General features: G+C 41.5%; 1 protein-coding gene across 2 annotated transcripts in view; it reads left to right on the forward strand.

Annotated features, from left to right (window-relative positions):
* Positions 1–244: 244 nt before the first annotated feature.
* Positions 245–27,479, forward strand: part of FAM110B (family with sequence similarity 110 member B) — an 80,699-nt gene continuing 53,464 nt past the window's right edge. Inside the window, exon 1 of one of the 2 annotated variants that reach the window (XM_079984658.1) lies at positions 245–934. The gene's annotated coding sequence lies outside the window, so the exon portion shown is untranslated. Of the gene's footprint in view, positions 935–25,080; positions 25,220–27,479 lie in introns of those variants that run through there. The other variant, XM_079984661.1, reaches the window with a different exon arrangement.

Genomic DNA, 27,479 nt, shown 5'->3' on the forward strand with positions numbered 1-27,479 from the left:
ACTGAACCGATGTTACTTCGGAGGAAAAGCGCAGAGGCTTTTTAGGCTGATAGTTCTCAGGGGGAGGGCGAGGGCTTGCGCGCAAATCACTTTGCGCAGCTTCGCACATGCTGCTAAAACAACAAAGCCGAATGCGGAAGAATAGATCGTCACAGTTCTCGCAATCCGAATTATGACTGGTTTAAAGGGGGGAAAAGGGGGGGGAACCTTTCCCTGGCTTACTATTCATTTATTTGGACGCCTGCATTGGCTGGCTGCCTTCTCTCTCTTCCTCCCCTCACACGTCTTGGTCCAAAGCCAGAGCATTGCCTTTAAAAAGAAAGAAAAGGGAGGGGATAGCGAGAGCGCCGCTTTCTCGGCAGCGTCTGCTCCGTTACACGGAGGGGGCCGATTCAAGCCTATTGTGTGCGGGCAGCAGCATCCCCCGCCCCGCCCCCTTCCCCATTTCAGCCTGGACCAAACCATCCCGAAGTCGAGGGGGCCCCGAGAGGCAGCGGGGAAAGGAGCATACCAGCCCCTTGGCCCAGCCGCGCTCTCCCGAGAGCTCAAGGCCGGAGCTCGAACCGGGGCTTCTGGCTGCTTTTTGGCTAGACCCTGCGAGGCCGCCCATGGAGAAAAGGCAGCCCCGGAGCAAGGCAGCTTCTTTCCCTCGACTCCCCCTCCGCGTTGGCGAGGCAGTGGGAAGGACGGAGCTCGGCGCCGCCGCCGCAGCAGCCAGCGGCTCTAGCTGTGGTAGCAGCAGCAGCAGCAGCAACTTGGTCGTGGGAGAGTTTCATTCAGCGCGTGGAGGGAGCCCCGCGCGCGCCGGCAGGACGGCTTAGCGGGCTGCGCTGCTCCCGCGCCCCCTCAGCGGTTCGCCGCCTCGTCTCCCCTTTCCGCGGGAGCTGGCGTCGCCTGGCGCGGGGCTTGGTATCTCTGAGGAGAGGCGCGGCAGGTAAGGGTGCTTCTGAGAGAAACGGAGAGGGAATCCGGGCGCCTTGGGACCGGTGGCGGCGACGGAAGAATACCGGAGGGGTGTGTGGAGAAGGTTGGCTGTCTGTCTGTCGCGCTCGTTGTCTGGCGCAGCTACAGCTCCGTCTCGTCTGCCCTCCCCAACCCCCTCACATCTCGGCTGCTCTGACTGGAGCGCCTGTGCCTTGTTTTGTTGCAATGGCCATAAGCACAGGCAAGCAAGCCAGCAAGCAACGCTGCTGCCCCTTGAAATAGCAGCCGCTGAGTCCTTTGGGAAAGGGGGGGGGGCGCTTGCTTGCTTTGTGCATGCGCCAACCACCTGGACTGAGGCCCCCCCCCCTCCAAAAGGGCATTGTTCTTCCAGTCTCTCGGAGATATTTGGGTTAGAAGCAGGAAGTGGGGGCAGGTTTTGGGGGGAGGTTGCTCGTGTAAACTAGGTTTGTACTGCAGAGAGGAGGGTGGGTTATCTGCGTGTGCGTAGAGGGAGGCAGGCTTGTTTCCTTGCAGATCTCCAGAGATGGAAGTAATTCCAGGAGAATAGCAAAAGGTTGGATACCCAGAGCTGCCAAGAGGATTCTGTTGGCTCTGCCTGGGAAGCGGAAGAGCTGTTGGTTGCTGAGATCCAGGTGCAGCAGCTTCTGGTTCCAAAGTCTTGCTAGTATCAGTGTTGCATCCCGAGGCTGGGATCACGTGCATACTTACTCGGGGATGCCTGAACTTGGACTGAAGACAGCCAAAGTTGGGGGGGGGGGGACTGCTTTGAACGAACATCCTCCCTGCCCCAAATAATTGCTACAGTTTGCTTGAGAGCAGCAGCACCACACTTGTGATGATCAGACTCTCTTCACCTTAGGTGAGATTATTTTTGAGTAAGCATGCACAGGAATAGGCTGCATGGCTCCTGAGAATATGTATGTTGTGAATAGTTTGCTTTTGGCATTGTGCATGGCAATCCTCAGAAGCCATACTCATTGGAGTTTACTCCCTAGTAAGTATTTTTAGGGTTTCAGCTTTAATGTCATTCTCTCTCTCTCTCTTTATAATAGTTCAGCAGTGTTTTTGGTTGCAGTCCTAGGAACATTTACTTGGGGAGTAAGTGGAACTAAGCACAGTGGGACTTGCTTCCAAGTAAACATCCATAGGGTTGCATTATTGGAGGACAACTGTGTTTTCACATTTGAGGTGCACCTGTTAAGTGGGAACTGGAGTTACAGTTGCAACTGAATAAATTGTGTTAAGGCAGTATCCTAGACTTCTAGTAATGGCACGGATCCAGAGGAGGACTTTTCACACAGGCTTTCCTTACCTAAAACATCCATGATACTTGCCTGCCAAACTTCTTTCATCAGTGTCATTTCATTTTAGTGCAGGTCCTTGTAATGGCAATATTATGATCTCAGTCTCATCCATAGATGTGGTATAGTGGCTAGGAGTATAAGTTGTGATGTGGGAAGATTCTACTTAAAATCTCATCTAATTTATGGGGGGGGGGACATTCTCCCTCCCCTTTTAGAATCATGTAATTGTTGAGTTGGAAGGGACTCTGAGGGTCACCTAGTTCATAGGCAGGTGGCCCGTATGGGGCTCAAACTCATGACCTTGGCATTATCAACACCATTCTCTAACCACCTGAGCTAACTGAGCCCATTTGTAGTGTGAGGATAAGAATACAGTAATGGCCTACTGCATAGGGCTGTTATAGTAACTTTTAAGAAAACATGAAATATTCAACCAGTTAGGCAACAGGTTATGTACTAGAACTGCTTAGATATGAATGGGCCTCATGAAGAGGCTATGTAAAATTCTTGCTTGTGGTGGCATTCTATACAGTAGGCTTAAAGCTATTTACTCCATGCCACCTCCCCAGTCATAGTTTTAAAACCCTTCTAGGGAATCCTGGTGTTTTTGGAGAACTTATCAGTGCATTCTTTAGTGAGAAGACCTATGATGTTAGACAAAGTTCATTACATTTAGTCCTCCATTATTGATCTTTCTTTCCTGAACAGTTTTGCCAGAAGATGTTGGGTGCATTTAAGGCACGCTTATGGGTGCACATAGGATAACAGTGGAACTCAAAATGTATGGCCAGTGCCTGATGATTGCAGTGCATGATCTCCTACAACAGAGATGGGGAACCTGTGTCTGTCCAAATATTGCTGAACTACAACTCCCATCATTCCTGACCATTGGTCATAACTGACTAGAACTGATGGAAGTTTTAGGTCAGCAGTATTTGGAGGGTCACAGGTTCCCCAACCTTGCCTTACAGTATACAAGGACTTTTTGGTCATGTGCTAATGTTCTGTAGCAAGTATGTAGTTGTATGTATTCCTGGCAGATAAGTTGATGCAGAAGAGGTTTCCTGAAGACAGAGAGTTCTAAAACCACTGGTATAAGAGACTCTTCATGCCCATTCCACGTGCAGCCTTGTTTGTAGAGCATCTCTTGCCCTCTGCAAAAGCATTTTTCATTGCTATCCACATGTGGGCTGCAATATTTGAATGGACCTTTTAGTAGCTTTGTGAAAATGGAAGCAAAAATGTTTTGCATTAAAAAAAAAATCTCACTGGTATCAAGAGAAATTGCATTAATAAGCATTTGACTTCAGGATATGTTATGAGCAGCAAACTCAGTGGAAAAACTATTGAGCCAGTGCAAATATAAATCCAGGTTAGTTCTTCCTTACATCAAGAATTTGTCTTGGGCCTGTTGTATGTCTGAAATGCTTTTTTTTATTTAATTCATTGAGCAATTTTGCTTCACTTAAATGGTCCTGAGTAAGCTGCTCCTTACAGGACCATTGAAAAGCTGTTAATAAAATTTAAAACTATAACAACACTGGCCTAGAAAGATTACATATTTATGACTTGATCTTGGGGTTGACCAATGTGCTTTAATTCTTTTATGATGAATGAATAAACACAAGGTTCCTTCCTCTAACCCAGACTTCTGTCCTGTTCCAAATCTGGTACACATCTGTCACAACACTACATGAAATTAGGCTCCTATGAGGGTAACTTTTTTAAATAAAAGGTTGGTAACTGGTCAGATTTCAAAGGGATGCTCTTTCTTTTCAGAGAGGTGAACCTAGTGTGGCAAATTGCTAAAAAGATACATAGAGACTATACTTATATATTGCTCTTTAGAGGTTATTTTGTTAGTCAGTCCACTGAGCGCTGGTTTCACAGTAGTCAGATATATGTCATGTATCCTTTTTATGGAAATGGCGATGTACCTTTTTTATCTCAATCATGATGTCTCCTGATAGAAAATACAAGGAGCTCCTTGCTGCACCCTGCCACAGTCAGCTTCAGGAATGCCAGGGTCCTAAGTCTTAACCATTTGTAAAACGATCAGACAATTGTGATGGAGGTAGCAAATAATGAAATGGGGGCGGGGAAATCTCTTGGTTGCTACAACAATGTGACGTGAAATTCCAGCGGATCAATCAAGGCGGCTTGCTCCTTCATGATAGTGGAAAGGGTGGAGACTTCCTTATGGATCAGCCATAGTGGCAGAAATTATTGTGTTGCTGCTAGTGCGGAATGGAATCGGTCAGCTTGCAGAATCAACTTTCCAAGAGCCAGAAATCAGTTTCAAGCCTTCCATTGTCGTAAGACTGATATCCGCATATCTCAATTTTAAGTTGTGAAGAATGCCTGATTAAGACTTGTGTCAGTGAGCAGGAGTATACAAGAGGAGGGTGGGGGATACTGATGAGAAAGGTGATGACACTGAAGCATCTGAGTTGGATAATATGAAGCAAAAATGCTTGTGTTGGCCTGACGTCTGCTTAGTGTAACCTTCACCACATTTAAAATCTGGCTTTTGCTGTGCATTCAACATGTGTGTTTCATATGTACTCTGTATTTTATTTGTTTAACTTCATTTTTTAAAATATCTCTTTGGGCTCTTCCTGAGATTCCATGATGAAAACTAAGAACTCTTTATTCTCTTCAGTATTATGTACCTTTGTATTTACAGAACATTATTGGTAATTTCCCTTAAAATAGTTAACCATTTTATTTCATCATGTCATAATAACAGTTGATGGACTTGGGTCTGTTTTGTAAGTGATGTCAGTGTCTCATGCGCACTTCTCTTAAGTTGATGATTTAAATACTTGTCTACTCTTTGATAATATTTGACTGGTCAGTTGAGCAATATTCCTTCACCAATGAGTTGCCTGAAATCTTGTATTTCATTTCATAATGTTATGTTCTCAGAAGCATGATAATGATTTGCCCTATGTTGAGGTGGAGAAGTAATTGATAAATCATAGTGGTTGATTATAAGATAAAGCCATTAAAATTTCATTTCAAGTAAAACTGTATTATTACCAGAGCAGACAGGTAACCCATTATTTTATAGCTGGTCAAATGGAATCAAATATCTGTAAAAGCCTATCGAAAGAGAGATGTATTTCAGCTGACACGGAAAAGTAAACTGTTGATGCTTGGAGAGCATTCCATAGTTGGGCTGCCGCTACAGAGAAAACTGTATCCTGTTCACTACACAATGTTACTTATGTGGTAATGGGATTGAGAAGCCACCCCGCTTAAGCTTCTTTGACAAAAAGGCAGGAGAAAAGTGCAGTAAAATAAATAAATGTATAGATTGCAAGACAACAAGTTGCAGTCATATATATATATATATCCATTTATGTTTTTAGAGCATTGTGATGTATTCAAGATCCCAGATTAAGAAAGTCTGTGAGGCCTCATTAGGGAAAGCACGTCTCGGTTTAAGAACAGTTTCAGTTTAAGAACAGTTTCAGTTTAAGAACAGACTTCCGGAATAGATTAAGTTCGTAAACTGAGGTACCACTGTATAAGAAAATAAGAAGCAATAAAAATACAACTAAAGATCATATAGCATCTAGCAAAGTGCATTACAGTTGCTACAACAGGCAGAAAACAAGGTTCTGCCAGGAACCTTAGCACTTTTCAAGTGGTTCATGGCGAAAGGAAGTTTGGGAACCACTGCTCTGCAGGAGCCAACTAAAGCATGCCTGATTTCTTCTGGCTACAGCCCATTATGTAGAAAGGATTTTCCATGTGGACATCTATGCAGCTTTGTGGTCTGTTCTGTCAACGGAAATAATGTACATTCAGTTAGAAGGAAATATAATAAGCACGCAACGTATGCACATTTAACTTGTGCACATTCCGCTTTATGTGCTTGGCAAAAAACAAATAAGGGGTGGAAAGGCGTCAGTGTCTGGGGGGAAAAGACTTTGGCAATCCCACCTGCCATTGAACCCATGACCATATGCAATTTTGGCTTTAGGCATGATCCCCAGAACTATAGTGAATGTTGAGAAATCTGTGCAGTTACAAATAATGCCCCGCCCTTATCAATATTCATATTGTATTGCCATTGGTATTCCAGGTGACAACAGTTGCATACTGTACTTTCATCTGTATAGACACACTTGTGTTTACTCTTGATGCTGCATGACATTTTGATCCTAAACAGTCTTACCTCTTGTTTGCTTACTATCAAATCAACTGTGTGAGATATTAAAGATTTATATTGCAGCAAAATTAAGCATTTGTAAAAGCCTCAAAGTAATACTGATTTAAGGTAGTCTTTTAATGTCTATTCATGGCTGTTTATAGCCATAAGACTGCAAATCTATTGTTGCCTCCTTTTATTTAATTTAATTATAAGACAAGTAGATACCATTTCTTTCTCTTCCTGCCCACAGCAAAACTATACTACTACAACAGAACTGTCTTTGTTTTTATGAATCTATGAAATTGTGTAACTCCAAGAGCAATCCTTCCTTTCAGGAAGAGACTGTTCCGTTTAGGTCAAAAGTGACAAAATTAATAACTGGTGACACAGCATTTGCTAACTCTGTAATCCCACTGTTAGTAAAATAAAATACACCCCCCCCTCAAGTTCCATGAATTAAAACATAAGCTTCGTAGAAATGAGATAAAACAAAGCTCCCCCTCCTCACTTTTAATCAATGTAAAATTTAGCATGAAATTGGAGAAGATAAAAGGCTTACGTTTAAGGAGTTACCCCTTTGAGTTTAGAAGTATAGCTGAACTGCTAGCTTGACAACTTTCTACATTTTCCCTCACCATAATGTGGTTTGGCGCTACATAATGGAAGTGTTATTTATACATGCCTGGTTGCAGCCTTGCAAGTGCAAATAGTAAAGAAATCCATTTGATCCATGCCTTGCACTTACCATATTTTTCTGTGTATAACATGCCCCCATGTATAAGATGCCCCCTATTTTGGGGGACTAAAATTAAAGAAAATGAGGGAAGATTGCTGAAAATCACTCACCCAACTGACGAACACTAACGATCGCGACACCCGCCAAATTGCCAAAGCCAATCCAAAGCAGCCCTTGCCGCATCCGCTAATAACCCACCCATTTGACAAAACAGCAGCCAATCCAAAGGAGCCCTTGCAGCAGACTCCATTCACCCACCCAATCGCAAGGTCCTGCTTGCGGCTGCAACCAATCGCCCGTTGTCGTCCCCCCTCTGCACTACCCATGTATAAGGCCCCCCCCATTTAAAACTTTATTTTTGTGTAAAAAAACCTTTGTCTTATACACTGAAAAGTATAGTATATTGAGCAAATTTTAAAAGTGGGCATGCCATTGGGTTGCAACCCTGTGCCTTGTTCCACTTGCAAGAAATCCTGCTGATTTCTTTTTTTTAATGGCCACCTCCTACCATGATACTCACTGCTTGAACTGATGACAAGCTGCTGCCAATATGGGGAGAGGCAGTCATGTGAGGAGCACCATTGTGTACAGATGTGTTTGCAGCTGCTTGATAAATATCACTGGGCACTGAGTTCTTAGTATACTGAGAAGAATGTTCATGTATGTATATTTGTAGTAATAAAAAAAAATGTGCCATGAATTTAGCGTGGTTCCTTCATCCCTTTGATGTCTGTGTTTTTGGCATGTGTTTTCAGGAAAGAGACTTGTTCGATGAATCATAAAGGATTTCCTATCACTAATATGATAATTTACAAGGCCAGATAGGATATTTATTTGTCTGGAGCCAATGAATGTTCCTTACTCTCTTTTCACCCCACTCCAAAAAAAAAAAAAAAAAAGATTGTCTAATTCTGACTTCTTTTATTTTTCATTGAGAAACCAGTGAAACCAAATCCTTAATATATGGGACTGGTGTTTAAGGCTGTAGTCCTACAAACACATTGCGAGTTATATAATTGAACTAGTTTTTAAGATATTTTCATTGTTTTATTGTTTGTTTGCTTCCTTGGGCTCCTTTAGGAGGGAGGACAGGGTATAAACTTAATAACTAAATAAACTAGTGGCTTTACTTTTGATTAAGTTGCATAGAATCAATTGCTGTGCTAGCTAAATATTTTTCTGCTATGGAAATGCATCTGGGTTTGTTTGTTTTTTTATCTCTTGGAATTTAGTGTACTCTTACTAGTCTTTTGATAGCTCTGATTAGGATGGTTTCAGTTTTATGTCATTATGAAGCTAATATGTTACTTCTTTAGAGTAAAAACTACTTTAGTTTGGGAGATCTATGGATTTCCAAGGACAATGAGTTGGATAACTTCCATGTGCTGCCTTACCTGCCACACCCTCTGGGCTCATGGAGCCTTCCCACAGAGTCCCTTTGACATGCAATCTATTGCAAATTATCCATGAACTACAGTAATTCTTTTATAATACTTATCCTAGTGACTGGAATAGCAAAATTTGCTAACTGTGCAGAGAAAGACTTGCTAGTTAATATCTATTAATTTTAACATGCATTTGTGTGAAAAGAGTTTGCTCTATCAAATGAACCTTAGAAACATCTTACAATGCATCAATATATCATATATACCTGCCTAAATGATAAGTGACAGTCTCTGAACATTACTGTTCTCTGCACCCCCAGGGCCCCACACAAGCAAGCTGTAGTTGTAGTGGTAGAGCACATGCAAAGCAGAAAGTCCCAGGTTGAGTCCCATTATCTAAAAATCTCCAAGTAGTCCTTGCTTCCAAGTCCATGTAAATGCTGAGCTAAATACACCAGTAATGTCACTTAGCCTAAGGCAGCTTCCTAAACTATGGGAGGTAATTGCAAAAAGGGAGGAAAAGGAGGGGGATATAAGAACGCAAGTATGTGAGGACATGCTAAAGTAAAGTATCAACTATATTTGTGTAGTTTTGCTGCTGCTCAAGGTGCTGTGTGTTGTGTGTTTGCTCTTTTCATTTAACCCCATTCTCTTTTCCAATAATCTGATAACTCCGGTACAAACTTTCTACCAGTGGGTTTCCATAAGAAGTGAGGTGGGTGGCAGCCTGGGTTCTCATGGCTGAGCAACTGGGTGAATATTTTGCCATGGACTCACTTTTCCAGCTTTAAACATGAAAGTTATCAAACCAGTTCAGTTAAAATGTAATCCTCATAAGGGGAAAAGGAACCGCATTGACATAACTCGTTCCAGATGTGCTTACCAATAGGCTCTTTCTTTCTCTGGCTTGGGATTTGGCCAGGTTCATCCGCTCTGTGCCTGTTTTTGGTCAGTTCCTGGGAAATCGGGAAGAGCAGCTAGTGTGGGAAAAGGCAAATGCTGATAAAATTTTGTATTTGCGAAGTGTCAGGAAAGTGGACAACAGAGATGAGAAGCATTAATGAAAGTCTCTTATAGTAGCTATGACAGGATAGCACTCCAAATTGCTATATCGTGTTCTTGTGTTAAGATACTGTATCTTCACTGCTAGGGTCGGGAACCTTGGGTCCAGAGGCCAAATGGGCCTTCTTCTCTGGCCTTGGAACTCTCCTCAGGCAACACCTACTCACCAACTCTGCTTCCCACCCTTGTTGAGTGCTCTTGTCTGGTTGGAATGTGTCCTAGAACTGCAATAACAACTCTTTCTTATCTGGATGGAAAATAGAGGTGGATGTGTGTAGAAATTAGCCTACTGTCACTAAATGTTTCTTCCTTGTTCCGGCCACTTTTTCCTTTGGTCCCACCCACCACTTGCATATGGGGGCTTGGAAACAGCTTCCCCACTTTTGCTTTACTTGGAGGTCTTGGAAGTGTTGGTCCAGCTGTAGTATTGTTCAACTGGCAAAGGGAACAGAGACAGAGTTGGGAGGGCTGAAGCTGATTTTCAGTTTTGGAGCCTTAGATTGTGTGCCTAGATAGCTCAGTTGGCTAGAGCATGGTGCTGATGACACCAAGGTTTCAAGTTCAATCCCCATATGGGACAGCTGCATTACAGAAGGTTGGAATAGATGATCCCCAGGGTTCTTTCCAACTGTATAATTCTATGATACTAGTGAAATACTTTTAATTGTGTGCTCCCCTCGTAAGTATACAGTGTGTGTGTGTGACATTAATGTTTGCACTCTCTTGTGAGTTGTATTTTTAAAACCATAATTCTAAATAGTGATGCTCAGGGTTCAACAATGTTGCTCACCCCAGGGGCTGAGTATGCTCAAAGCTTTCTCTGAAACTTGGAGCCGCAGAGGTGAAAGAATAAAGCCTGTTGCCTCCCCAACCTCAAATTTCCACTGAAGCTTGTGATTTGTTTTGGTCCTACACTTGCCTAGTGTGTTCTATGTCCCCTGGAGTGAGGACTCCTAGCTCAGAGTCTGCATTAGGTAGAACGTGAGTTTTCATGCTGTGTTTCAGAGGTGTGTCATGAGGTAAGGGGTTAAGGTAGTGTGGTCATGGCAACAACTAATTATTGGTTCAAGCATCTAGAGAACAAGCTGCCTTCAGGTCAGTTCTAGTAGCTTGATGTATTGGAGTGTTCTCAGCAAGCCTTAGGAGACAACTTTTTTGTTGGACCGTTCTTCCTGGCTTGTAGTGTTATTCCATGCATACTGATGGTGCCTAATACATATTTCTATTACACTGTAGTGTGGTTTGGGTTGATACTCCCAAGTATTATTGTTATTATGGAGAGTACAGATGCTGCAACAGAATCTCAGCTGCAACAGCTGTTCAGAATCTCTCCAGCTGTTATCCATGCAGCACAATATTGCCTTGCAATTTTACATGCTTATTTATTTATTTAATTTAGTTATTGGATATAGTTTTGTTGCAAACTGTGAGAGTTCACTTGATAATAAGGAGTTAACATATAAAGAATTAATGCCCATTTCCCCCAAAAAAGCAGCTCACTTTCATCACCTGGCTGACTATGGACTTTGCGTGCACAACGTCTCAATTTAGGTTCCAATCCACATAATAAGTTCAGGAGGAAATTGTTGTTGATTAATCATACAGCCAAATGTATATGGTTTTGTATACTAAAAAAGGAAATTAGGAACTTTGGATACACTGTTAATTCAAAAGTGCATTCCAGTATAGATCTGTTTCTCTGATGCTGATGAATTTGGCTTTCAAAATATGTTTCAGAATAACACAATAGGAGATTTATTATATGATCATTTAAGGTTTTTTGAGGGAGAGCCACAGGTTCAACATCTCCCTTAGAAGGCCTTTTCAATTTAGATTCTATTACTTTGGGGTGGTTTTTTAAAAAAGCCCTGAATTTTTGTGTTAGCTTTGTTTCTGGATTTGTTTGTTTTTTAATCATTATAAAAATAAATGAGATTATGAGAATGCAAACTATTTTTGATAGCCTAACGTTTAATCTGTTGCACAGATAATATATATTAATATCAAAGCTGTTATAAATAAAACAAAAATCCAGCAAGCATCTCTCTTGGAAGTTAAATCTAGATATACTACTGTGCTTGGGATGCCTACATGTAAACATTTAATTAAACAACAGTAAGAGAAAGAAGAAATCAAATAAGTTGATTTGCTGCCAAGGAGTGTGGTGGAGTCTCCTTCTTTGGAGGTCTTTAAGCAGAGGCTTGACAACCATATGTCAGGAGTGCTCTGATGGTGTTTCCTGCTTGGCAGGGGGTTGGACTCGATGGCCCTTGTGGTCTCTTCCAACTCTTTGATTCTATGATTCTAAGTTTGAAAATAAATCTTTAACCCTAGTCCAAATAAACCGGATTTTGACCCAAAGTACAAGCACTCTTTCAATTATATGCAATCCAGCAGAGTGTAGATATTCTTTTAGTTTTACTTGTTCATATCTGTCTAATATAATTCAGTATGTGGTATAATATGTTGCTTCTTCTTCTTTTTAAAATGCAGTCTCTTTCCTTTTTGTAGCTAGGGAAAAAAATCTAGGTCAAAGAGATGCTGTCTTATTAATAACTTAGGGCTCCGTTCAACAGAAATTATCTTCAGTGGCTTCCTAGCTTCTCTGTTCCATATCAGTTGTTCTGAGACCCTTGCTTCTGACCTTTTCCTCCTCTACAGCCTTCTAAGTTTCATACAGCCAAAGGTTGTGTGACTGTGTGTGCTTATGATTGATTTCTTTGGATTTTTTTCAGCTTTTGCTTCTGCATTTACATTGCTGTTCCTCCAACAGAAATACTTGCTAGCATGACTCAGTGGCTAAACATATTTTACTCAGAAGCAAGTCCTTTTAATTTAAGTGAGAATAAGGTCTACTTCACATGCACATTACTATATGCTGGCACTGTGACTATTCCACTGTGGGGTGCCACGGGGTACCATTCTGTCTCTGAAGCGGTTTAACAGTGCTTAGGGGATTTGGCGTACTGTATCATCAAGATGCAAGTGACACACAGCTCTGTCACAACTGAATAATGTGCAGATGTGCAAGTTCTGAGCCCAGTGTCTGGATACATTGGTGGTCTGCATGAGGGCCACAAGCTGAAGCTGAATGCTGACAAAGCTGAGACCCTGGCTGTGAGTGGTGGTCCCCAGTTCTGGGAGTTAGTCTCCCTGTTTTGGACTGAGGTGGCTCTCCCAATTTAGGGAGCAGGTGTGTGCCCTGGGGGAACTCACCTTTAACACTGGAGCCCCAAGTGCCTGGCTAGGAACATTTTTTACAGCTTCATTTGGTGTGCTATCTACTTTTGTATCTGGACAAGGATAGGTTGGCAACAGTGATCCATGCACAGGTAACCTCATGATTAGACTACTGCAGTGTGCTCTCTGTGGCGCTGCCCTTGACATTGGTCTAGAATTGTATGGTTGGAAGGGAACCTGAGGGTCATCTTGTCCAATGCCCCGTAATGCAGGAATCCTGCCCACAACCATCCCTGGGTGGGCTTGAACCATTAACCTTGTTAACAGCCATATGCACCAACCCTTTATGCCACGAGGCTTCTGCAGCTGTGCAAAATGCAGTGGTAATGCTGCTAGCTGGAGCAAACTACTGAAAGAGAAGCAATGGCTGCCAGTTTGCTACCAGGTCAGGTTTAAGGTTTTGTTGTCTTACAAAGCCTTAAGCAGTTTGGAACCTGAAGGAACGTCTTCACCCATATAGACTGGCTATTGAGATATTAGGATATGGCCCGTTCGGTTGTTCACAACATGCAGAAGAGCATTTGGCAGGAATCAGGGTGAGGGCTTTTTTACCCCTCTTGTGGCACCTGGTTCCATGGAAATAAGATGGACACCAATTCTGTTGAGTTTTTGGCACCTCCTGAAAACACAACAGAATTGCTGTCCATCTTATTTCCATGGACCAGGTGCCACAAGAGGGGGGGAAAGCCCTCACCCTGATTCCTGCCAAATGCTCTTCTGCATGTTGTAAACAACTGAATGGGCCATATCCTTTGATGGATCACTGGTGCAAGGCATTGACTGGTAATGATGAATTTAGTGTATTTGTTTATTGTGATTTTACTTTGTTTTCCTGTATTGTGTTGTTAAGTTGTATTTTACTGTTGTAAACTACTTTGGGATTTGTATGAAGGCTGGTATAAAATATATATTAAATAAATTGTTCTCATGTTCTCACTCTATATATGTCCTTACAGCTGTAGCTTTCCAAATTAGCTGCTAGTTCAGAATGGGAGGCATGTGTTTGAAGGGTACTATATTTCCCAGTAATAATGCCTAGGGTTGGAACCCTGAACTTCTTGTTGGGAAGTATACTTTATCTATTGTTTTTGGCCAGCATTTAGGAAGGCTGTCCCAGGAGAAGTTTTCTGCAATGATGAGGGTTAATATGTTGAGATTATTTCTGGATGAGGGGAAGGTTTTAGAGAAAACTCATGAAAGCCCATCACTACATCTGAGATGGAGGGAAATCCTTATACATTTAACTAATATTTTGTAAGTGGCTGTGGGCCTTTTCAGAAATTGGCTACACAAAAAAGTTGCATCTTTTCATGATGTAAATACTTGAGTTTGCATGAGCCTGAGATGTGAAAGGAAGAAGTTCATCTAGAGGAATTACTCCCGGCACAACTACTTCCAAGGTGAACCAAAATCTTACTAGGTGGCTCACCTGCAGCATCAATTGTTGGTACCCAGACAGTAATACAAGGTTCTCCACAGGAGGACCATCATCATCATCATCATAGGGGAAGGCCTGTTTTCCAGGTCTAAGAAAGCTGTCTTCTGTGATTGTATCTGGGGCAAGAGGTGCCTTTCACTCACAACCCAATATGGCTTCTTGCTTCTACAAGTAGATGACCATATAAGGAGTTAAATGCAAAACTCGTATATCAACATTTATTAGATTGTTTAGATTATGTACAATAAGTTAAATGAAAACAGCTTTAAAATGTAACAATGAAAAAAAATCATACTGAAAGTCAAACCAGCACTAAATAACAAAACAATGTCAAACACAATTCATTTTATACACCAGAAACCTAAAATTATACTGAAATGTAAAAAAGGCCCACCCACATCAAACAGCATAGACAATACTAAATTAAGAAATGATACTGGTATTTGGCCCACTGTGTGAACTACTGCAGTTAATTTTGCCCCAAAATTCATCCCCCTTTGAAATGAGGCCTTCTTGTATTAATGTCTTTTCCTGGTTTTGATTTGTAGCATTGCCTTGTTGAGTTGCAAACTCTCTCATAGTGACTAGTTGGACTGCAGGCTTTAATATGATGTTCTTTTAAGTTGCTAAATAAATAATTAGTTTGGAGGTGCTAAGTACAAAGAATTGATGCGCTGTTATAACATTCAGTATTTTGTTTACTAAAACAGCTGAGCCCACACCTTGTTAATAAATCATTTCCAAAAATAAAACATTTGTTGCATTTTATGATAGAGTCAAACTTAAAAGAGGTGTGTGAATTTTGAGGGAAAGCAGGTTAATAAGCAGAGGCAGGACATGCACTTTCTAAATCGTGTTTGAATGTTAAAACAACTAAACGTGCAATCTAACAGGGAGGGAAGAAACAAAGGTGGATGAAAGGCCTAATCCAGGGGTCAGCAAACGTTTTCAGCAGGGGGCCGATCCACTGTCCCCTCAGACCTTGGGGGGGCGGACTATGTTCTTTGGGGGGGGGTGAACAAATTCCTATGCCCCACAAATAACCCAGAGATGCATTTTAAATAAAAGGACACATTCTACTCATGTAAAAACACGCTGATTCCCGGACCGTCCGCGGGCCAGATTTAGAAGGCGATTGGGCCGGATCCTGGGCCTTAGTTTGCCTACCCATGGCCTAATCCAATGCCCTGTTGAGCTTGTGCCATCAGAGGAAAGTGTGGGTGGAGCAGTGTGTCAGGGAATGGGAGGTGTCTCCTAGAATGACCATGGAGAACCACCTGATGTATCCTCCTTGTTGGAGAAGAACCAATAATGGACTTTCCCACATCCTTACAGAAGGGACTTGCAACATTGTATATTTCTCCGCAATGGTGGACTTTTCTCTCTGCCACCAGAGAGGGAGATTTGACACATCCAATGGCCCCTGGAATGGGGGCCCTCTCCCCCAGTACTGTAGGGTTGTTAACTTTCAAGGTTAACACATTTATTTATTAGACATGGTGCATCTGTATGACCTGAATATAATCTTACCTAGTCACCCAAATTCTGTCTCTTCCTGTATGTTGGATTGACTTTCCCCCCCAGCTCCCCTGCTTGCACCTGTAAATGCCTACCTTACCTTACTGCAGGAAGTATTTCTAAATAGTTATGGACAATTCTGTTTCTGCTTCCATCCACTTTCAAGTGTGTTCTATCCCTTTTCTGCATTAATCGGCGAATTTTGAAAACCAAGCGGGATTAAAATTTCCATTTAAATATGTTTTTAAACAGGCATTTCCAGATGCATTTTCTATCAAAATAAGGATTTTAGAATATGTAGTTTGATTCTGCACCCCCCCAAAAAAAATCACTATGTCACAGTGTGAATTCCAGTGGATGGCTTCATTCCAACCTGTGCATTAATCTCGGAGATGCAGAATAATTCAGTTTGTATTGGAAACTGCAAAAAACACCACATTCCCCCGGTATCCTCATCTATTGCTAATAAACTGGTGTTTGCCAGGGTGACAGGTCCCTGGCATTGGTATCAAATGCCATTTTCTTTCCGTTTGTTTGCTTGTTTAAAAAAACACCTTTGCTTGTTGCCAACAGAACATATTTAGATGTATCTGAAATAACAGAATTCTTTTCCATGAACATCATTTTTGCTTGCATGAGTATCCTTTAAACTATGCATTTCCCTGGGCATAAGCTGAATATCTTGAACGTCCTTAAAGTCACTAGCATATCAGAGGCATTACCATAAAACAAAAAATAAATACATTTTCTGTCATTCTGTTTATTCTAGCTTCTGATTTCACAACATCTTCCACATAAAGGATGGAAAGCACTGGGATCAAAAGGGAAAATTAGGGCACCAAGAAACCTAAAATCTAACTTACTCATGAATATTGCATTGTGTGTCCTTCTCTAACCCACACAAAAAGAACTAATATCTCTGTCTTTTATCCAATTGCATATTTTTTGCAGTGCTGTAGAACATAGATGTGGGCAGGGAGGGAAACGAAGAAACCCTTTTGTTTAAAATATCATTTTAATTAGCAGCTAGTTGTAGCAAGCCTTTAAAAAGTTGAGGAAACTGTCTCCTTGCCTAGGACTGTGTACCATTTAAAACATTTTTGGATGACTTCATAGGTTTCAAAACTTTGGTTTCTACTCCCTCCCTCATTTGGCATACTGTTTGAATTCTCATATTGCATACATTTCTTTCCAGAGTTCTCAGTTGTATTTCTGTGTGTTTGAATGGTCATACATTGCTGTCTTAATTCAGTTCTATTTTGTTACATTTGGGGATTTTCATGGAGTTTTGCACTATGTCTCGCCATGGTCTCAGATATCCATGGGAAGTCTACAAAGTGTCTTGGATATCCTTGCTTTTCCAAGCAATTCTTCCAGTGTTCTGCCCTCCCTCTGAAAGAGCAGTTGCACAAACTGATGCACATTTATAGTGGCAGGCGAGATGTATTTATCTTAGCTGGTTTGGGATGGGGATTTGCATTTGAATGTGCATCCCTGCTGCAATCCTTTGTCCATTTTACTCTGTACCAAAGGGTTTTATTCAGTTAACTTTTACTCAGAGTAGACCCATTGAGATTAATGTCTATGACTTATTTAGGCCTAGGTAAAAGGTAAAGGTACCCCTGCCCATACGGGCCAGTCCTGACAGACTCTAGGGTTGTGCGCTCATCTCACTCTAGAGGCCGGGAGCCAGCACTGTCCGCAGACACTTCTGGGTCACGTGGCCAGCGTGACAAGCTGCATCTGGCGAGCCAGCGCAGCACACGGAAACACTGTTTACCTTCCCACTGGTAAGCGGTCCCTATTTATCTACTTGCACCCGGGGGTGCTTTCGAACTGCTAGGTTGGCAGGCGCTGGGACCGAACGACGGGAGTGCACCCCACCGTGGGGATTCGACCGACCGACCATGCAATCGGCAAGTCCTAGGCGCTGAGGTTTTACCCACAGCGCCACCCGCGTCCCTTATTTAGGCCTAGTAATTTCAATTGGTCTACTCTGAGTAAAGGTTAGTTGACTACCACCCAAGACTTTGCACATCCAACAGCCAACTCTTCCCTCTCAGACAAGAAAATAAATTGGTTATAAATTTCAGTCACCATCAGAACAACAAATATTTGCATTGGAAATAGAACATCACCAGTTACTTACCATGATAGTCCATTTATGGCTAGGGAAGGAGAAATTAAAGGCTTTGGTGTTAGACACCTCTCTAAAGACGTGTAAAATGTTATTAAATAGTTAATAATAATATTTTTATTAAAAGTAATCAGGGTGGTGAGTTTCACTGGAACCTAGGTCTATAAGGGAACTTGTGTTCTTTATTTTCATTCACAGCTTCTGCTATGAATACTCCCCCCCCCTCCTTTGCTTATGATGGAACTCTTTCATTTGTACTGGTTAATAGTGTGCACCACATGAGCACTGTCTGTGTTCACACATAGCCCCTCTACTTTCTCAATGCTTCTCTTTGCCACATTTGTATAGTAGCACCAAATAGCTTCCTTGGAGTTTCTGTGTTATATGGAAGAATGATGGGAAAACTTTCTCCATCTGCTGTTTCAGAACTTCTCGTATAAAATCTGTTTCCTATTAAGTGAAACTGTAGAAGACACAAGCTTTCCAAGAGGGCTGGATGTCAAATGCACTCTCATAAGTAAGAGGTACAAAAATACTAAACATAGAATAATGGCTACAAGGTGACTAAACATGTGATGTGTACTTCTTTTGTATACATGTCATTTCCTTCTGTTCTAATATTTCAAGGTTGTCAGAAGGCTACTGAAGGGTGATGGTGGTGAGTTGAAATGCCAAAGCAATTGGGCCGATATTCTTGGTGTGCTGATATAACAACTTGTAGCTGATTAGTTTCAGCATAACATGGGTAGGGATGTGCTTTCATTCAGTAACACAGTATGGAATGGTGGATTGACATATTTATTTGGCTGTATGGTTGTCCATCCATAGTATATTGCTTTAAATGGGATGTGCATTGGAATGTGCATTCCCCCATTCACGTTCTGCAATTCGTCACTCTTAACTAAGTGAAACTAGAGCTTTCTCAGGGCAAAAGCTTTGCTACGCCATGCTGCCATGCAATGAAACTGAGCCTCAGAAACATGAACACATTCCTTCCTCTCCATATAAGCCCTAAAATGGTGTCGAAGCAGCAGTAATTGAGGACTACAACTTGCAGCAAAAAATAAACTTTTCCAAGAGGGTTGTTGTTTTTCTTTCTGCATCTCTTGAAAGCCCACTTTGTCCCTTGGAAATGCTTGAGTGAACATTTTGACACAGAATTTCTTTTCAGCAGAAAGCTACAGAAAGGTGAACTCAAAAAGCTAGGTGCCCATCAGGATTTCTGTTGCATTAGGGGAATAATAGTGCTGAATAATGAAGGCAGAGGGCAAGGTAAAAGGTAAAGGTAAAGGTACCCCTGCCCGTACGGGCCAGTCTTGACAGACTCTGGGGTTGTGCGCCCATCTCACTCAAGAGGCCGGGGGCCAGCGCTGTCCGGAGACACTTCCGGGTCACGTGGCCAGCGTGACATCGCTGCTCTGGCGAGCCAGAGCCGCACACGGAAACGCCGTTTACCTTCCCGCTGGTAAGCGGTCCCTATTTATCTACTTGCACCCAGAGGTGCTTTCGAGCTGCTAGGTTGGCAGGCGCTGGGACCGAGCAGCGGGAGCGCACCCCGCCGCAGGGATTCGAACCGCCGACCTTTCGATCGGCAAGTCCTAGGCGCTGAGGCTTTAACCCACAGCGCCACCTGCGTCCCTAGAGGGCAAGGTACCAATAATTAAATCCCACTGTACTTCAGCCTATTTTCATTTTGGGGTTTGTCACAACTTCTTGGCTTCCAGAATAAGGATATGGCAGTCAGCACGGAGAGACCATGGTGTTGTGGTTTCCACTTTGGAGGGGGAAAAAAGGATTGGGCATTGAATATTCTAGGAGATGCTTGTTCTAACTCTGAGTATATATTTTGCTTGCTTTAGTGAGCATCTATTCAATCCTGCTCATATATGCCGACATGAAAAATATTGCAGGCACACAGATTCATGGAAACTATGAGATGTTGAATGACAAAGGACTTTCAATTGCACAACAGAACTTCACCACTTCCCCCATGTGTACTCCTGAAATATGCTCTGGGTTTCCCCCGACTCCCCAGAGCAGATTTGAGGAGAGTGCAGGGCATGCATACAGAGAGGAGAAGGGAAGTTGCACTACACAAGCAAAAATCACTGTGCTGGCAGAAACAGTTGGATATTGTCCAGGGTCTGCACCATACATAAACATAGATTTCTCATTAGTGTAAGGTTGGATCATGTTCAGACATTTATTTGAAAGTGTGTAGGGAGAGGGGAGCAAGATTGTGTGTGCTGACTCCATACCTGCCCTACATGTATTCAGTGTGATATCAGAAAGATATTTGTATTGCACACCTATGCAAACTCTCTGCACTTAGGCTCTGTCTTTGCAATCAGATCTTGTAAATAAGTAGCAGTTGAATATTAAGTGGTAAAGAAACACAGTAGTACCTCGGTGTGGTATAGTGGTTAAGAGTGGTAGTCTCGTAATCTGGGGAACCGGGTTCGCGTCTCCGCTCCTCCACATGCAGCTGCTGGGTGACCTTGGGCTAGTCACACTTCTCGGAAGTCTCTCAGCCCCACTCACCTCACAGAGTGTTTGTTGCGGGGGAGGAAGGGAAAGGAGAATGTTAGCCGCTTTGAGACTCCTTAAAGGGAGTGAAAGGCGGGACATCAAATCCAAACTCTTCTTCTTCTTCTTCTTCTTCTTCTTGTCGAACGTAATCCGTTCCGGAAGACAGTTTGACTTCCAAAACATTCGACAACCAAGGCACAGAGGGGGGTTGAAGAAAACGCAGCAGAAGCCGTTCGACTTCTGAGGAACATTTGAAAATGGAAGCAATTACTTCTGGGTTTTTGGTGTTTAGGTTCTAAAATGTTTGGCTTCCGAGATGCTCGAAAACCGAGGTACAGTGGTACCTCGGGTTAAGAATTTAATTCGTTCTTGAGGTCCGTTCTTAACCTGAAACTGTTCTTAATCTGAGGTAGCACTTTAGGCTAATGGAGTCTCCCACTACTGCCATGCCGCCGGAGCACAATTTCTGTTCTCATCCTGAAGCAAAGTTCTTAACCTGAGGTACTATTTCTGGGTTAGCAGAGTCTGTAACCTGAAGTGTCTGTAACCTGAAGCGTATGTAACCCGAAGTACCACTGTACTTGAAATAAACTGTACGAGTAATGACTCTTGTGTTGGTGTACATTAAAAGTTTATATATAAGATGTCATAAGGTATTTTAATTTTAAAATATTTCATATGCAAATAGGCTTATTGCAAGATGCATGCTTTGGTTAAATGATTGTTTTTTAGCTGAATCCTTGCCTATGTATGATTATTTCAATTTTATTTGTCCTCTCTGTTAAAATGATACACATTTTTGTTAATGCTGTGGGGCCTTTTAAAGTTTGACGTAGCTTAGGGGCTCCTCAGGCCTTAGCCTGGCCCTTGTTGTAGTTCAGCAATGTTTAGGGGCCCACAGGTTCCCCAGCACTGTGCTGAAGAGGTATATTAAGGCACATGTTATGGACAAACTATAAACAGATGTGATACATAATTCATTTTATGTAGTATGGGTGACTTGAGTCGCTGTAGTTTGTTGCATAGTTTGTCTTCTGCATTTTTCATTTCCGAATGTTATCATTGATTTTATGCAGGTGGCTTGATGTGGGAGTGGCAAAAGTGTTTGTTTGGTGTCTTAATGCCACTGTGGAACTTGTTTGATTCTATTTAGTTCCTTAAACAGAAATGCACTTTTCAGATTATATGGAGTGCGATAACTTTTTAAGGTTTCCTGTTGCAACCTCATTTGGGCTTCCGTTATCCCTGTAAAGTGTGTGTGTGTGTGTGTGTGTGTGTGTGTGTGTGTTTAAAAATAGTGACTCAGCCTTCCTGTCTCCTTGAATTGAGAGTATGCTTTTTACAGACTGATTCTCTTTGTCATAATGTCCACTGGCAAAGATCTTCTGTTTCCAATTAGATGCAAGGCCAGGATCTCCCACACCTTTTCTGTTTTGTCAAATCACTTCTCTTGTTCCAAGAATAGAACTATCTTTCCTAGTTCAGTTGCAGAGCAGAAGGTGCTCTTATGGAAGAGACTGTCATGCTTCAACTGAATAGTTACAGAACCCTGTAGCTGTCTAGTCAGTTAAAATTGGCATAATTCTTTCTCTTTCATTAGTATGTTAATTCTGTTTATAGTGTTAAAGTGCTATATCAGTAGCTTCTGTATGTTCCTGTTAAGTATCAAAATTGGCATTGCTTATCATCTTTAAGACTGAGCAATGGATTAAAACATCTTTTCGTAGATTTGAATACATGTAGTGGCTCTTCAGGGAATGTTAGTCAACCCAGCTTCATAAATTTGTCCCAAACTAACCTTGGCTTGTTTTGAGAACATAGTACTGTATACTTTCACAGGCACTGGAATGTAATCAACAAGAGTAAAGAGAGGTCAGGCGATGTCAGATGAGCAAACTGTATCTAATATAAACAGAACTGATATCCTAAAATGACAAGATTAGGGCAATAGGCTCAACAGTTGTGGATTATTGAATTTCCAGACTGAAACATGGGGCAGATTAGCATACTCAGAATAAATCAGAGTTTTTGTGTTAGAAGCTAAAAAGAAGAGACTGTTACATTTAATAGGCATGTAAAGAGGATCTTGCAGAGTTCTGTGGTATCAATTTGATTTACCTCTGGCAGGACTCAAGGTGGCATACAGATAAAAATAAGAACTGCTAAAATTCAACCTAAAAGTATGGATTTGCACATTCTTGCTGAAAAATATGTATGTTTGTATGTGTGGAAGATCTCGCCCTGATAATCCAAGGTAGAAAAGGCCCATATATATTCTGAGCCCAGGATTGCAGCGTACCTGGCATAGCCAAACAGGCTTTAGTCTGCCCTGTGCTGCATAGATTCCCAGGATAGTGACACACATAGTATGTTTGGGGAGTGTTCGTTTGTGGTAGTATGTGGCTTACCCACACTTTATTTTGGGGAGCAGTGAGCCTAATCTGAAACCCAGAGGGACACAACGTGCCCTGGATGTGACAGATCTGGCAGTTCTCACATCATTGTACATAGTGCAGTACATTTTGTCGTTTTGTTTGCTGAAATTCTAAAATACCAGTATTGTACTGAGAATAACGCTAACCATCTTCAGCTTTAGACAGAGTTCAAAGTGGTTTGCAAACCACAGTTAACACTAACTCTTATGAGTTTAAACATATTTTCTGCAAATAACTTTTTAAATTGCGGGTGTGGGTGGGTGTTTCATACAGAGATGGCACCTGGAAGGGACAGAACAGCACCCATGTGTTTATTTCACCCAGGGTTTTAACAGGAGATCAGAAAATGTTACATCTGCCTTGGGCCTCATAAGGAAGATCTCACTTTTTAGGTGTAGTAGTAGTTGTTGTTGTAGTAGTAGTAGTAGTAGTTGTTGTTGTTGTTGTTGTGTGTTATTGCTGAAGCATGCACTAGATTATCATTTGTCTTCAGTTTGAAATGCCAGGTCTTCAGAGGTTATATGGGAGTAAATGGACAAGTGAATTACTCTGCTTACTTTCACTTGCACATTTATATTGTACCTTTCCTCCAAGGAGCTCAGGGTGGCATATATAGTTCTTCCCCCTCCTCATTTAATCCCCACAACTATGTTGAGAGTAGATTAGGTTAAGAATAGGTTGGGTTAAGAGACGGTGACGGGTCCAAGGTGACCCAGTAAACTTTGTGGTTCAGTGGGGATTTAAACCCTTCTCTCCCAGGTTCTAGTCCAGTACTCTAACCACCATGGCACATTGATTATTGAAATTACTTCACAAGGAGAGTTCAAATTCCTTACTATAAACAACTCCATATTCTGAGAATGAGTCCCAATCATCCCTGACCACTGGTCCTGGCTAGGGATGATGGAAGTAGTCGTCTAAAAACAGCTGCAGACCCAAGTTTGAGAAACTCTGATTTATGCCCTCTCTACTGACAATGGCCATCAACCAGAGTGGCCAAAGTAGTTTTGGTTCCATATCTGAGCCTGAAATCAGATTGAAATGGGTTTAGATAATCTACTTCTTCCAAGCATGCTTGCAGGTGGGCTGTGAGTACTGAAGTAAGGTGCATGCTCTCTTTCAAGTGTGCAGAGAAGTTTCTAACGCCATTTATCTTTATGTAAGTGGTGAGATGCTGTTGCTTATTCTGTTTTAGCTGAACAGAATATGGCCTGTATGCACTTATCATTGTGCATGTGACTTGGTTTTCTGACAGTCTGTAGAGGTGCAATCCTTAGGGCTAGAGCTGTTTATTTAAAAGAGAGCTTAGTTTTGACTGCAAATATTACCAAACCACAATTTTGAAAAAAGCTATTCTAGCTTGAAATTGCTGTGGTTCATGTATCTTAGTAACTTCCCTCACGCAGCAGCTGCATTCTGCATTTTGTGGTAAAGGCACATATCCATCAATAGCTCCTTTCTCTTGGCACAAGGCTGTAGGAAGTTGTCAATAGCTTATTCAGCACTTGTTCCCTTGCTTGTGAAAAGAGATTCTGTAACACTTTAGTAGTTCTTAAGACAAACAACTTGATTGCATTTTTAGCTAAATATTATCTGCTTGTATACAAGACAGTTGTTAATGCATCTGCTTTACACTTCCATTTAATCAGTTGGACTTAAAGGGATATAATACTGGGTAGGTTGTTCTTTCTATTGAGTAGGTATCATTATTTATTTATTTATTTTGCATTGTAGTCCCGTCCGTCCCCCCTTCTTTTGAAAATGATAACCCAGTTACCCTGATAAACTAGGTCTTTGTGTCTGATATTTGTATGATATTATAAAAATGAATCAATATATGTTTATTCAGCCCACTTAAAAAAAAGCCTATTCACAGTGAGTTGTGAATTTTTAGAAACCAAATTAAATAATCAGTATCAGTGTCCTTAGTCTTCCACTCAGAGGTAATATTTACTATTGAAAATCAGTTCAAAGAATTTCCTAACACCTCAAGTTGTAATCATTAATTTGTAGGGCGTTTAACATATATTTCCTTTTCAATGCAAGTTGTTTTGACAGCTACTTTGACAAGTGCTTGGATGAATGTTATGCCTTTACAAAAATGTGGCTTCCGAGACTGTGGACCCACCAACCTGACTATCTTCTGCTGTTACTTGCTCTAGGGGCTGCAAAAAATATCCTGAAAGTGCTTGTAGAGGAGTTTGGCCTTGGAGAGCTACTAACACGCCCCCCCCCCAAAAAAAAATCAAATCTGAAACAACACCTTACATCAAGAAACTATCTGTGGTCCAGACAAGCATAACAAAAATTCTGAAAACACACTAGCTGGTGAGATACTTTTTATACATTTATTCTGACAAAATGATTGGTAGAGTGCAGCATTCAGTTCTTTCCCTGGTATGGAATTTCTGTGTACCATCTCTTCGCTTGCTTCAGCTATCTTAATTTTTCATCCTAATATGGTATGGGTTTGTTTACCTTAGAAGGACTTTCAAAATATGTGGAGAATCTTGGCTGATTAAACTGCATTCAGCTCATAGGACCAGTTAAAGGTGAAGGCTGGAAGGAACAGTTTTGTGTGATTTTTTTCTGCTCCTCCTCCCAGACTTTAGTACTTATATGGGGGGAGCGGAGTTCATCATTCCCTTGAAGTTGTGTTTTTCACGTTGGGGTTTCCTGAAGCTTACTAACTTTCCCCAAGAACAGAAAGCTACTGCAAAAGTTGATTCTCATTGCCTTAAAGTTTATTACAGCCAAAGGCTTCAAGCTTGCTTTATAGTTCTCTGAAATACAGTGGTACCTCTGGTTACAAACTTAATTCATTCCAGAGGTCCGTTCTTAACCTGAAACCGTTCTTAACCTGAGGTACCACTTTAGCTAATGGGGTCTCCCACTGCCACTGCGCCACCGGCGCTATTTCAGTTCTCATCCTGAGGTAAAGTTCTTAACCCCAGGTACTACTTCCAGGTTAGCGGAGTCTGTAACCCGAAGTATTTGTAACCCGAGGTGTTTGTAACCCGAGGTACCACTGTAGTGAAATAGGCAGTAAAAGCAACTGCTCCATGCATTTGTGTATCGTTTCTGCTTTGTCTTGAGGAAGTAGAAAACATGAATGGGAACCTGTCTACCTGTGTGCTTTCACAGCTTCTAATGCTCAACTCATCCTTCGTCGTGGAGTCATTCACTCTGGTGTAACCTAACTGGGAGCTCTTGGTGGTAGAAGAGTCTTAAACAGCTGTTCAGTTCATTCAGCTACATATTGGTCCACTGACTGACTTGGTCTACCAACAACATACAGAGAGGAAGCGCTTGTATCAAAGCCAATTTTGTAACACTTTGGCTTGCAGCCTGACACATTTATTTGACTGGCACTAGGAACAATTGGAGTGACCCACAGTAACACAGTTCATCAAAGTTAAATGCAGGCTATTTTAAAAGGCTGTTGCCAACTTAGCACTTAGAAAATGAATAATTGAATAAATAAGTTTCACTCTTCTGAATGGAGCTCTTTCAAAAGAAGCGTCATCAATTAAAAATATCCTTTGAATAGCGAAAGGCAGCTTTATGCTTAGCTGTTCTTAAAACTGTGGGGTGTTTATCATTCAGGCAGTAGGTAATCAGGGCTAGATTTCTTATACTGAGAAATGCAAGTAATATTAGACACTTCTCTTGATCAAAAGAATAAAAAGCAGCTTTGGAAGTGTGCTGAAGCCCTTCATCATCGTTTCCCAGTGTTCTTTAGTTTTTACCCTGCCAGCCGTTTTTAGAAGTTTGCATTAAGATTTTGTTGGTTTCTGCTAAACACTCTTGAACAGGGCACAAGAATAGGTGTGAACCATCAACAGATTGGTGGAGCTATTTTAATAACTGCATCACTGGAAGGGCATAGCAGAAACAATGTCCACAATACATGATTACACTAAGTAAGTTTCCTCTGGCACCAGGAAGCTGGAGGAATGTTACCTTGGATTCTCTTTTTAATTGTACTGATATCTAAATAGAACCTAAAATAAAATAAGAATGGAATGATTTTGTCAAACTTGGTAGAAAATGGAAAGTACGTTTCCCTTATGAAAAATTAAAATTATTTAATATCCAACACAATTTGCATCTCAACTCAGAAATTAATTTCATTGATTTCAGTGAACTAAACTCTTTAGTCAGTGTACTTAAGATGGTGCTTTAGGCTGCTAGGAAAGTAGAAAATTTAATGGCAGCTCAATGTGAGACAGAGCCTTTTCTGTAGCAGCACCCATGTTGTGGAATTCCCTCCTAGGAAGTGGTGAAACAAGCCACATCCATGATTGTATTTAGGGAGGCAGTGAATATATACTTATTCTCTTTGGTTCTTAATACATGGTTGAAGGGTTAGCTTTATTTTTTGTTGATTAAATAGCAAAAAATAAAACTAAATCTCAGTGCTAGTCAACACATTTTGGAAGTTAGGTTTTGTTTTTCTAGATATATTGGTTTGCAGGGCTGAAAAACAATATAAGTGTGTGTGTGTGTGGAATAGTAGGAGGTACAGGATGGAGCACTTGTCTTGGACACGCTTCTTCTTTGCAGTACATTGGTGTGTTGCTTCTCC

The sequence above is a fragment of the Podarcis cretensis genome (assembly GCF_951804945.1).
Source record: "Podarcis cretensis genome assembly, chromosome: 7".
Lineage (NCBI taxonomy): Eukaryota > Metazoa > Chordata > Lepidosauria > Squamata > Lacertidae > Podarcis > Podarcis cretensis.